The sequence below is a fragment of the Mus caroli genome, chromosome 14 (assembly GCF_900094665.2).
Source record: "Mus caroli chromosome 14, CAROLI_EIJ_v1.1, whole genome shotgun sequence".
NCBI classification, from domain to species: Eukaryota; Metazoa; Chordata; class Mammalia; order Rodentia; family Muridae; genus Mus; species Mus caroli.
Window position 1 is genome coordinate 46549984 of NC_034583.1, and position 13937 is coordinate 46563920.

Consider the following 13937-nt stretch of genomic DNA (forward strand, 5'->3'; position numbering starts at 1 on the left):
CAACCAACCAACCCACCCACCCACCAACCAACCAACCAACCAACCAACCCACCAACCAACCAACCAACCCACCAACCCACCAACCAACCAACCAACCCACCAACCAACCAACCAACCAACCAACCAACTAACCAACCAACCAACCAACCCACCCACCCACTCACCCTAAATCAGGAGAATATGTTTCTAGGTTAGGAAACCTTTCCTCTGTCCTAGGGGACAGTAGAGACCTATTCTCCCTTTGCCTTGTGTGAGTCCTTTGTCCAGAGACAGCAAGCACAGACTTTATTTCCACTGTTTACACACCAAGTCCTGTGCAAGGCTGCCCTTGGCCTGGATTTGTTTTTGGACAAAAGTAAGAATATTCACATAACGAGGTCAGCTCCATCCTCTCACTTTTAAGAGGAAATCTTTGCATAAGCACATAAACCTTCCACCCAATTTCTCATCATCCATTGCTTGCCATGGGTGTTGGTGCCAGATGCAAGTGGGAAGCGAGAAGGCTGAGGTCAGTTTTACTCTTCATGGAGGACCAGGAAGCCAGAATTCTCTACTGTTCCATTTCCTGGAAGATCCAAGAAGGCTTCACACATAGCCTGCAGCTCCATGGGGAAAAAGGGGTCTCCAAAAGGGCATAGATGCCTACTGCCAGGAGAAGGTATGCCTGGTGTCTTCACGTCAGTACTGTGGGTGCCAAAGCTTCGTGATCTCTGACAAGTTCCTATGGGTCTGCTGCTGCTAGACCAGTGACTGAGGGCTGAGTCATGTCCACAGAAGAGTTTCTTTGTCACTAAAGCCTGTGGTTAAACCACCATAAACACAGCCTCATTGTGGGCTTGCCTATGGAGATTCCCCAACACCTTGCCTTTGGTAGCAGCCATCTCATCTATTGGCTGTAATGGCACCCTGAGCTTTCTTGTCACCAACACAGATGTGGCTTATTCGTAACTACCCAATCTTGGTACTTTGCTTCAGCAGCCGGACAGGCAAGATGCTCTCTCACTCAGTCAGAGATGTCTTCCCTAATGACACCATTCCACTTTCTCCTCAGCTCTGGATTCTAGGAGCTACCCTGGTCCTAAGCAACAGCTATGAAGAAACCACAGTGGTCTCTTGTGAGTGTGGTTTCAAGATCGTGGGACTGCTGGCCTTGCTTCAATCTAATGCAGTCTAATAGTATGTGACACTCCAAAACAGCTCTAGGTCCCACCTTCATGATCTACCCCAGTGGTTCCCAACCATCCTAATGCTATGACCCTTTAATGCAGTTCTCCATATTGTGGTGACCCCAGCCATATCATTATTTTTGTTGCTATGTCATAACTGAAAATTTGCTACTGTTATGAATTATAATATAAAGATCTGATCTTAGGCCACCCTGTAAAAAGGGTTGTTTGATCCTAATGGGGTCGCGACCCACAGGTTGAGAACCACTGCCGTAGCCCACATAATGACTGAGATGGTGATGCCTGGTCCCTCAATATCATTGGCCAGCCTTCTGTTTTACTGACCGTCTGTACACTCTGGTGTTTTGCCAGCTCTCTTCCTGCCTATAGCAATATCCTGCCTATGCTGGGCAGGAGCTATTCTGATTATGTTCAGAACGACCTGGGATATTTATGCCTTTGAGGTATGTATCTAAAATCTCCATCCTGACCTCGGGATGAGCTTCTCTTCAACTGCCATGAGACCCCCTTGCTGGCAAACTTTAGGAAAAAAGAGAACGAGGTAACTTACATTGCCCTAATGTTTTGTAAGTCCAGTACCCTCAGACCAAATTTCAGGACTAAGCCAAGGAGATTGTGTGGCTCTGTTTTCTAGTGGGCAGCAAACATGGTAAGAGTGTGAAGGCTGTGATCCTCTCTCCATACACAGCAGTGCTGTGCTGAGTGAGGCTCTCACTGTGAGAGGGTACTGTTTCATCTTTAATAAATTCAGCATTAGATTAAGTACATTCGAAGGCCAAGTGACTCATTTCTATTTCTGGCTTTCAGACATGGGTGACAGTGGTGACCTCAGACTGTGGACAGGCAGGATTGTTTGAGAGTTGGTGACAGTGAAATGAGCCTTATTATCTCCCTGGGAGCCTCCTGGATGCCTTATTAATTACCATTATTGGTACTTTTATAATTAAAATTTTTCCTTTATTTTTGTTTTATACCTATGGGTATTTTGCTGCATGAATATCTGTACACTATCTGTCTGTGGTGCCCAGAGGAGGTATTGGATTCCCTGGTACTGAAGTCACAGCCAGTTGTGAGTTGCTATGTGGGTGCTGCGAACCAGACCTTGGTCCTCTGGAAAAGCAGCCAGTGCTCTTAACTGTTAAGTCAGCTTTCCAGCCTTATTGTTAGCAATTTTGAGATAGGATTTCATGAAGCCCAAGTTGGCCTCATAGTTAGTCTATAGCTAAGGGTGACTTAGACCCTTTGAGCTTCCTGCCCTCACCTCCCAAGTGCTGGGAGTACAGATGTTACCACCACATGTGGTGCCAGGGATTGAACCTATGGTTTCATGCATTGTAGCTAAGTATTCTGCTAATGGAGCCACAAGCTCAGTCCCCACCCCACCCCTCCCTACTACTTTAAAAGAACTTCTGGCAGGGTTCACCTTGATGGTGACACACCAACCCTCTGGTCTTTGCCCTGAGTGCATTTCAACTCCTGGGCTTTTGTCATTGTGAGCTTACATTTGAGCATTCCGGTTTTGTTACATCTTTCCTTTTCCAAGCAGAACTAGCACTCTCCCGGCTGGATGCCTGTGGTCCAGCTGCTGCTGCAGGGTTGCTTGGATACAATGTTGCCTGTAGCTATGGATACAATGTTGCCTGTGGCTATGGATACAATGTTGCCTGTGGCTATGTGCTTCTATCCCATCCTTCACCACCGAAAGATGCCACCCAAGCAAATGCTACCATGATGGATAAAAACTTAAAGGCTGCCACATGAATCTGTAGGCGGTGGCCTCCTTCCCAGGCACCTTTGGACCGCCAAAGTCTAGGTGCTAGTCGCCTACACAGGCAGGGAGATGGGAGCTGAGGAGTTATTCCTTAAACTGGGCTCCAACACAAGGAATGTGAAGGAAGAGAAATATTTGTGGGAGCTAGACAAAGAGGCTCAGATATATCCAGCCAGGGGCATGCCTCTGACAGTAGAATACTTAGGCCCTGGTAGCCTATCTGGGCTGGATTCAGTCTCTCTTGGGACAACACTTATGCTAACTAAATACTAATATCATGTGGTAGTAAAGGAAGTGGGTACCAACGCAGGAGACCTGGGGCACCTGAAGCACAGAAAGCAAGAAGGACTTTGCAGGTTGTTAGCTAGCAATCATCTTCATGTTCTAGCTGTTCTTCTCCATAAACACAGCTTTGGTATTAGGCCTGAGTTTAACTACAGGTTCCTCACAGGTCACTAGGTCCCCTCACAAGTTATAGGGCATTCTTCCCAGTACATGGGAGAAGGCTTGGGTCAGCCAGACTGTAGAATGTCTTTGAGAAAGTTGTATAACCTAAGACTCAGTTTCCTTATCCTTAAAAATGGGTACAATATTACTTCACATTGATTGAGGAAACTCAAAAGCCAGGTAATCCTTGAATTCTGTACTATAGGTATCTGAAAAAAACCTGGGATACTGACTTGTTGTCATGCTTGGCATATATCAGGCTCCTGGCCATGTTTTGATGCTTCCTATGTGGTGGGCAGCCCAGGTAGTGTGCAGGCTACCTGGGGAAGTCACAGCAGGAGGGAGTTGAGGCTGGTCCATTGCATCCACCTTCAGGAAGCAGAGGGGGATGAATGTTGGCACTCAGCTTGCTTTCTCCTTCTCATGTGGTTCAGGATTCAGTGCATGAACCAGTGGTGGATTCTTTTACTTAAATGAACCTAATCAAGACAATCAGAGGTGTGCCCAGAGGCTAACTTTATCTAAATAATCCCTCATAGGTGTGTGTGTGTGTGTGTGTGTGTGTGTGTGTGTGTGTATGAAGGCTTGTCTCCTAGCTGAGTCCAGAGCCTGTCAAGTTGACAATGAACTCCAACCCCCATGGGACAGCCACACAGCTCACAGTAGGGTCTGAGAAGGGCAGGGACAGAGGTCTTCAGGAATGTCACAAACTGTCACTTAGAGTAGGAGTGAAGAGCATCTCCTTTGGACCAGGCAGGGCAGATTTTACATGGCAACCCCACTCCAGCATTCCAGTGTCCCCGAGCTTTTGAATTTCTTCATCAGGGTTAAGTCAAAAGAAAGTAGGCATCTCCAATTCACTCACAGGAGGTCAACTTCAAAAAATAGTTTATTTTATTTATTTGTTTTTGAAAGATTTTTTTAAAAAAATTATTTCACCTGCCTGTACATCTGTGCCTCACATGCATGCAGTGCCCTTGAAGGCCAGACGAAGGCAATGGATCCCCTGAAACTGGAGTTACAGGTGGTCGTGAGCCCCATGTGGGTACTAGGAATCAAACTCAGGTCCTCTGCAAGAGCAGCCAATGCGCTTAACTGTGGAGCCCTCTCTCCAGCCCCTTTCTTTACTTTATTTTAAATTATGTGTATACGTGTCTATATACCATGTGTATGTGGGCACCCGAGGAAGCCAGAGGCAATGGATGCCCTGGAGCTGGAGCCACAGGAGGTTATGAGACTCCTGACCTGATGCTGGTGCTGGGGATCGAACTCGTGGTCTGTGGAAGAGTGATGGACTCTCTTCACTGCTGAGGTCATCTTTTGACCCACATCAAATAAACTGTTAGCAACTCTGCTATTATTTTTTTTTCTATTCTTTGAGAATTTCAAACATGTGAACAATGACATATTATCACATCCACTCTGTTTTCTCCCTCCAAATCCCCTCGTAGCCACCGATACATCCCCCTTCAAACTTGATGCCCTCTTCTGCCCTCCTCCTCCTCCTCTACTTCGCTTCCTCATCAGCATCTTCTGTAACCCAGTAACTCTATTAGTGCTGCACATTTATGTGCACGGGTGTGAGGCCATCCATTGAGCACAGGAAACCGACCAGTGGGAGCATCCTCAGAGCTCAAAGAATACCCACCCTCCTACTCTGCACTACCCCCGCAGCTATCCACTGCCAATCATCCCTCAGTAAGGATGGAGCCTAGAATTTTGTCTGGTTTGATCTTGTGCAAGTAACCAAAGCTTCTGTGTGTTCATCAGGGCAAGAACCATGTTGAGTTCAGAAGACAGCATCTGACGGCTCTCCTTCCCAGCCTCTAGACTTTACAATCTCTGCCTCCTTCATATTCTTTCTGTTTCTTCCCCCGTTACTGCTCCCTGAGTCTTTGGGAGAAGGGGCATTGAGAAAGATGTCCCAGTGAGGATAAAGCACTTGCAGACATTTATTCTTAGCACTTTGAACAGTTTTCAGAGTCTGTATTGCTGTCCAATGAGGGGGAAAACAACTTCTCTGACCAAGGTTGACAGCAGCAGTCCAGGTCTATGGGTAGAAGCATACATATTTAACAGGCCATTAAACAATATGATCATTTAGCAGAATAACAATAGCAAGTTCTACCCTAGAGCCTGTGACCTCCTCAGCCATGGGCTTTTGACCAGGATTACAGTATTAGGCCTGGATACCCACCTATGAATCAAACCTCAATCAGAAACAGGTGGCCACCCCAGAACAGTTGTGCCGCCTTTGCAACACGTGAGGTCACGTGTGGAAGGTCAAAATTGTAGCATGCAGGAACCAGCACTGGGTAAGGTCACTGATGTCCTTGTTTGTTTTTATTTTATTTTAACCAGCAGCCTGTATAGCATTTTCCAGCACTATGAAAGGTAGCCAGCAGAAGGAAGTTTCCCGGTCTGAGACAGATTTCTGTTTCCTGTAGCCAGTGTGTGGTGTCTTCCTCAATGGGTGCTTAGCATGTAGTTGCCATGTGTAACCAAGAGTAATGACAATAGCTCTTGTTGCTTTGGACAACACCGGGCCCTCCCTAGGAGATGTCCCATGCCCTGCGCTGGGCTTTTAGTTTACTAACTCCTGTCTTCTGGAAGTGGCAGTGTCCACACAAGCTTTTTCCATTTGAACTCTATTTGTTAAGTTGCGTTTGGAAAAGAGTTTATTAGTAGTGGCTTCCAGGAGGCTTTTTCTGGATGTCTTTAGTTCTGGTGCTCTCCCGCTACTCCCTGCCTTCTGTCCTCCCATCCCCACTTAACCCTTTAGTCCCTGGCACCCCTCCATCTTCTTACATATCACATGTAGTCTACTCTCCCTCCAATTACAGTTTTGAATTGTGAGAGAGTTGCCTTCCATATGGGTTTTTCATAACCATCCTTTTGGGCTGGCCCCACCCCATCGCCACCATACTCCTGTGTTCTTGTCTAGTTAAGTCTTTCCACCTCCAGCGTTCCAATTCTCTACTCTAATTTTTTTCTACATTCTATTGCGCACCCTCCCTCACTGTGCCTCTCCTCACACAAAGGCCCTTTCTAATTTCCTGGCTTCTGCTTGGTTAGCACCCTTTTCAACTTTGACAGCCTCAATATTAAACCTGGAACCCCTGCTTATATATAGCAGTACACCCAGCCTGGTCTAGATTTGTTTGTTTATTCTGAGACAGGATCTCACTATGTAACCCTGGTTGGCCGGAACTCACTATATAGACCAGGCTGGTCTTGAACTCAGAGAGTCACTTGTCTCTGATTCTCAAATTGTGGAAATACGGACATGTATCACCATGCCCAGCTTCAACTTGTTCTAGTTTTATGTTCTGTTCACTCTTATTCTTGGAACCCTTAAATCCATCCCTACTTATGTTTTCCTGACTTCAGGTTGTTAGAGCTAGGAGTGTCCAACCTATTGATATTATTGTACAAAACTGTCATATACAAAGTTCACATTCAAAAATGGCACAATTGAGGGCTTTTTAAAAAATAAATCGCACACACACAAAGCAGGGCAGTGGTAGGTATCACACACCTTTAACAACAACACTCGGAAGGCAGAGGCAAGGGGATCTCTGAGTTTGAGGTCAGCCTGGTGTACAGACTGGGTTTCAGGACAGCCAGGATTACACAATGAAACACTGTCTTGAAAAACCAGAAGGAGAAAGAGGAAGGGGGGAGGAGAAGGAGGAAAGATGGAGGGAGGGGAAAGGGAAGTGGGAGAAGAAGACTCTCACAATGTTTTAAGTAACTTTACCATATTGTCTTGATCTGCATTTATAGCTATATAACTATCTTGGGACCCATGTTGGACACTCATAGATTTGGAAGGGTAACCCCAAAATGTTCATCTTCATACTGGGGAGGCTGATAACCTCAGTCTATGAGGTTGAATGCCTTAGAAGCTTCAATATGACACCTGAGAGATTCAGTATGAAAGCCTGAGAGATTCCTGAAGAACCACCCTGAAGGCTGGTAAGGTTGAGTTCTGATGTCAGTGATGACAACTAACGTGTTCCTCAGCGGGCAGCAGAGGCAGGCAGCACTGCCTTTGCCTTGGGCCTTTTTATATCTGAGATGCTAGAAGATGCTGCCTACCTACCCTGACAAAGGGACTGCCCTCAGTTACTGCTTCTTGGAAATGTCCTCTCAGACCCTCTTGGACACATTTCTTCCAGGACCATGCATGTTCACACTCAAGATTAACCATTATAGCCACCATTCTCCCCATGACACAGGCCAGAAGCCAGCACTTGGTTAGCATTGTCTCTTTCTTCAATATCAAAGCAACTACCACTTATCCACATTGTAGCTTCAGACTGATCTTGGATGTTAGCACATACATGTTTCATTCCACTTCATTCCACGTGAGGCTGCCAGATCCATCCTCTAAACCACTGCTCAGTGCTCCTCTGGGCTCCTATTGCTCACGGATTAGCTAGGTACTCAGTGATATCCATATAGTCCCAGTAACTATAATTTGCCTTTCCAACCATTCCCCAATTATTTTCTGTACTCTTTCCAGTTTTCTCCCACTTTCTTGGTCTTGCAGGTTTTGTGTGTATTGTTTGTGCTCCCTCTGTCAGGAGCACCTCTGGTACTTGCAGGGTTACTGGGGGCATCTGTCCAATTAATCACTGTGCAAGCTAGTTATATACCAACTTGTCACGAGCTAGGATTATTTGAAAGGAGGGAGCCTCAATTGAGAAAACACCTCCATAAGATTGGGCTGTAAGAAAGCCTGGTGGGCACTTTCTTAATTAGAGATCAATGGGGGAGGGCCCAGTCCATTGTGGGTAGTCCTGGGTTCTATAAGAAAGCAGGCTGAGCAAACCATGAGGAGCAAGCCAGTAAGCAGCACCCCTCCATGGCTTCTGCATCAGCTCCTGCCTCCAGGTTCCCACCATCTTGAGTTCCTGTTCTGGTTTCCTTCAAGGATAGACTACACTGTGGAAGTGTAAAAAAAATAAGGCCTTTCCTCTCTAGATTGGCTTTGGTCATGGAGTTTCATCAGAGCAGTAGAAACCCTAAGACAATCACTTGTACATGAAATTTTGTCTAAGCTTCTGATAACCCAACCCAAGAGACTAATGTAACAAAGACTTGAATAAAACAGTGGAAGGCCTCCTGTGATGTCTTCATTATTCTAAAGAATATGAATGTCATGTTATAGTCCTCAATCCTCAACATGTGCCTTCCTCTTCAGGTTAGAGAGGAAGCACCACACATTCCAGGCAGCCCAAGGAAGATAAAGGAAGGAAAGGCCAGTCTGGCCTGGTATGCGCACCTTTAAAAACAATTAATTATTTTATTTATTTACATTCCAATGTTGCCCCCCTCATGGCCACTCCTTCCAGAGTTCTTCACCCCATCTCCCACCTTTGCCTCTGAGAGGGTGCCTCCCCTCCACTACACACCAGGCATCCCCTTTCCCTGGGGCATCAAATCTCTACGGGGTAGGTGCATCTTCCACTGAGGCCAGGCATGACAGGCCTTGGACCAACACCTGTATGCTCTTTGGTTGGTGGCTCACTCTCTGGGAGCTCCCAGGGGTGTTAGTCCCCTTCAGTTCCTTCAATCCTTCCCCTAACTCTTCCATAGGGGTCCCTGACTTCAGTCCAATAGTTGGGTGCAAGTATTTGTGACTGTCTCAATCAGCTGCCGGTAGGGCCTCTCAGAAGACTGTTGGGAGCTGACTCTTAGCAGAAAGCAGTTATCCTCTCTGCAGCCATCTTGGGCTATTTACTTACAGGTGGTCTTTTCCACCCTGACGAGAGACTTGTTTTCCTAGCATGATGTTTTTGCAAGAAGCCCACCACAGCTGAATACACTCTGGTAACATCTTGTTTTTCTCCTACACATCTTGGACTTGTGATTAAGTGTCTCCAGCTGCACTCCCCAGCGAGTGCATATATACCCATAGGTGCCTTCCAAAAAAGACTTGAGCCTTGATCAGACAGACGGTCTTGTCTCCATTCTTCACATCTCTTGCCCCCCAGTCCCCATTCTCTCTCTTGCAGACCCTGTTGACTTTAATCCCAGCGCTGGAGAAGAGAAGCAGGTAGATCTCTGTGAGTTCGAGGTCAGCCTGGTCTACAGATCCAGTTCTAGGACAGCCAGGGTTATATAGTGAAAGCTTGTCTCAAAATAGAATAGAATAAAATAAAATTAAATTGAAAAGGGCACATTTTTCCCATTTAGGAACACACCCTACTTCTCCAAAGTTTATCCAGAAATTGGCTATATGGCCATTCTTAGTTTCAAGGGAGGCTGGGAAATATAGATTTAATTTTAGTTGGTGAGTTACACCACTAAAAACATAAGAGGAGAAGAAGATGGAGCAGGTATTAGAGGACACCTGTACGTCTTGGCTACATCCTCCTCCTCTTCCTCCTCTTCCTCCTCTTCCTCCTCCTCTTCCTCCTCCTCCTCTTCCTCCTCCTTCTCCTTAACTCTGCCCAGATCTTTAAAACTCAGCATAAATGGTACTTTCTGCTCAGACCCTTCCTAGACCTCACAGCTACAAGTTACCAGGTCCTGGGGGAGAGCCTCTAGCTCCCTGACGCCCATGGCTAATCCAGGGCAAGGAAGGTTTTCTGTTTTGTCTTAGTCATCCTTGTGGTGACAATTTTGGCATTATAGCTTCTTTAAAAAACCACAGCAGCCAGGCGTGGTGGCGCACGCCTTTAATCCCAGCACTCGGGAGGCAGAGGCAGGTGGATTTCTGAGTTTGAGGCCAGCCTGGTCTACAAAGTGAGTTCCAGGACAGCCAGGGCTATATAGAGAAACCCTGTCTCGAAACCCCCCCCCCCCCAAAAAAACACAGCAATATTATGAGAATATGTTTTCATTTTAACCCCAGGTGTGGGGATATGGAGCTGCTTCAGACTGTCCACAGCAGCTGACTTTGATTCGTCTCATGCCCTAGCAGGGGCATGATTTTGCCTGTGGCAGATAGTTTCTGCAATTGTGTGACATTTGAAATTCTGGGGATTTTCCAGAGGATATATAAATGCTAAGGCCTGGAGAGATGGGGTGGGTTGTTGGTTAGTGGTTGGTTGGTGTTGGTCAAGGCTGGCTAAATAATCATGTGCAAAGAAGAAACAGGAAGATGAAATTAGGTATCCTGATGGCAAAGATCAAACTTGCCCCAAGGAACTCGACACCTCTAATCAGCAGGAAGAAGTCTAACAATAACGCTGCCCCCTTTCCTTTCTATCAGTTTTTTTCTCTCCTATCTGCCATTTAGGGGGTTGACAAGGTGGAGAAGGGGGAAAGAAGAGCCCATGAAGTTGCAAACACCAGCTACATATCTTCATATGTATTTTCCCTAGAGTTGTGAGCTTTTTCAGAGTAGAGCCCCAAGGAATTTCTGATTTGAAACTTGAACTCTACCAAGCCCCATTATCTGGGAATGCTGGGTCAGAGTCTGATCAACCTGGCACAAAGGTAGGCTTTCTCTTTAAGCCAGCTATATGGCATTTTACAAACACTTCTCATTCATTGCTCTCTGTCATTCAGGCATAGCTATCAACGCTAGGAAACATAACAGAGGACAATACAACGAGGACCACTCTTGTAACGATTGTAGAATGTGCCGACTGAAAGCACGGACTCTAAGCTGGGGACGCAGTGTCAGATTAAGTAACTCTTTAAAAAGAATTGATGCATATGAGTGCTTTTGCCTGCATGGATGTCTATGCATCCCATGTGCATACTGTGTGCACCGAGGCTAGAGAGGGCATTGAACACTTTCAAACTGGAGTTATAGTTAGTTGTGAATTATTGTGTGGATACTTGGAACCGAACCGAGGTCCTCCTTCAGAGCAACAACTGAGCCATCTTTCCAGCCTGCATCTCTGGCCTTGAACGCAGCAGTTCAGGACTGTGGTGACAACCGCATGAATTTACACGTGCAAAGTACTTAGAACAGTGACAGTCTCAAAATAGGAGCTAAATCAGCGTTAGTTATTATTATTAACTTACAGAATTTTCATTCTTGCAGGAGAGGGACTAGCAAGTAAGTGGAGGGGAAACAGACAGTAAGTGCTATGAAGAAAAGCAGAGAGCGAGGCAGGAGAGGGTAGGGCTGAAGCGCTGCCACAGACCCTGTGGTTCAGGAAGCAGTGCACACAGAGGCAGTAAGGCGGGCAGGGACGATGGGAGGTGGGGGTGGTGCACAGGTTGATGGGGAGTTTGGGAGATGGTCTGAGAGACTCTAGGGCCAGATCTTGCTAGACTTTGTATATAACATTTATATTTGATTCCAGTGTAGTGGAAAGCCAGGGAGGGTAGAGATGAATGACGTTGGTTGCAGAGGAAGGGAGACTGACTTAGACCTGAAAGTGGACTGGGGGTGGGTGGGCATTAGCATGCCATTGCAGTAGCGGGTGAACAGTGGCAGTTTACTTTAGATGGGGAGAAATAGTTCCCAGAAGTCCCTATTCATTTTATTTTTTGAGACAAAGTCACAGGTTGATTGTGATCTCACTCTGAGCTTCTGGTCCTCCTGTCTCCACCTCCTCAGAGTGTTGGAATAAAGGGATCTATCACCACATGCAGTTTAATGTGGTTCTGGGGACTGAACCCCTAGGCTTCGTGCATGCTAAGCAAGTGCTCTATCAGCTGAGCCACATCCCAGTGCTAAGAGGCAGAAAATCCAGTGTAAAATCAGTGGATGTGTTAGGATGCAGAAGGTGAAGTGAAGGCTCGTGGGTGGCTCTCAAGCTTTAGTTCCCTGAGATGGGGACAGAGAGAAGGGCTAGGGGGTGAGTGTGACCTGGGAGTTCCACTGCTTCTGCTCATTGGAGCAAATCCCATAAACTCTCCAATATGTGGTTTCCTCATCTAACATGAAAATAATGTGATCATAAACAGAAGAACATTGTGGGGGAAGAAATCAGATATCCGGGTTCCATCAGCTCTGCCACTCACTGTGTGGTCCACAGGACACCTATTTTGTTTATTTCTCTATGCCTCACTTAATTCTTTTTTTGAGGTGGGGAGGGGAGAGGGGGAGTTTTTTTGAGACAGGGTTTCTCTGTGGAGCCCTGGCTATCCAGGAACTCACTCTGCAGACCAGGCTGACCTCAAACTCAGAGAGGTCCTCCTGCTTTCTCCTCCCGAGTGCTGGGATTAAAAGCATGAGCCACCACCACCACCACTGTTCTTATTTATAAAACAAGAATGATCACAGAACCTTCTTAAATGCATCACATTTCCTTATTGCTAGTGTGTGTGTGTGTGTGTGTGTGGTCTGCAGAGGTTGGAAGACAATTTTTGAAGTTAGCTTTCTCTTTCTTCCTTCCATGAGTACTAGGGGTTGAACCCAGGTTGTCTGGGTGGCTTTTGATTTTACCTACTTGGGCCATCTTGCCAGCACTCACAGTACCCACTCGTCACCAGTACACGAATACCATAAGAACTGATGTTTACAAAGTGCTGAAAACAATCTCTAGCACACACAGAAAGCCATAGCTTGGTTTCAGACATGCATAAATCATTAAGGTAGAATTGTTGTGAACCTTATGCCAGCAAAGTGGTTTACCTCAGTCAGTGACTGTTGTGAACCCGGAAGGAAAAGAGGAGAGGAGGGAAAGAAAGGGAGGGAAGGGGAGGAAAGAGATTAGAAGGGAGGAAAGAAGAAAGCAAGCAAGCAAGCAAGGAAGGGAGACCTGCCCCCTCGGGGACACTGGGTAGATTTGCTCTTTCTTTTCTTTTCTTTTTTTTAAAGTTACATTTTGTTTCTTTTTAAAAAAATATCTATTTATTTATTATATGTAAGTACACTGCAGCTGTCCTCAGACATACCAGTCAGATCTCCTTACAGATGCTTGTGAGCCACCATGTGGTTGCTGGGACTTGAACTCAGGACCTTCAGAAGAGCAGTTGGGTGCTCTTACCCGCTGAGCCATCTCACCAGCCCAGATTTGCTCTCTTTAACCTTGTCTTTTGCAGGAAGTGGAAGAAGAGGGAACACGGCTCAATGATTCCTAATTAATTTTTGTAAGACTAGTTTTCCTCTTATATTAAAATTAAACATAGAATCAGGAAAAAAATTCAGGAAAAAATAAGACTACGGTGCAAAATTTTCCATGATTACAAACAGAAAATCCTTAAGGTGTTGGCAATCAGGATTCAGCGACATAGAAGAACCGTCAGGAGGCGTGACCACCGGGGACACAAAGCTTATTCAATAGCCAACTGTCCAGCCACGCAGGTTACCGTCCTCTTACGCTTTCTTTTGAAAATTTTATTTTAAATTAAGAAATTAAAACCTCACTATAAAACATTGCAAATAAAAAGAAAACCGCACACTGAAATTTGCCAGACCCTGAAAAAACCGATATAACTCAGTGAACTTCTATTCAGTTTGAAGGCAGGTGGTGGGGAACATCTGCTCAAGGAGTGCTTTTCCCAGGGGCTGGGACTGGCATTGGTGATGTCAGACAAGGGCCCTCCGGTGCTCAGCCATCAGTCCTGCCGTGCATTCCTTGACATGTCCTAGAGTCTCACATTCTTAGTTTGCA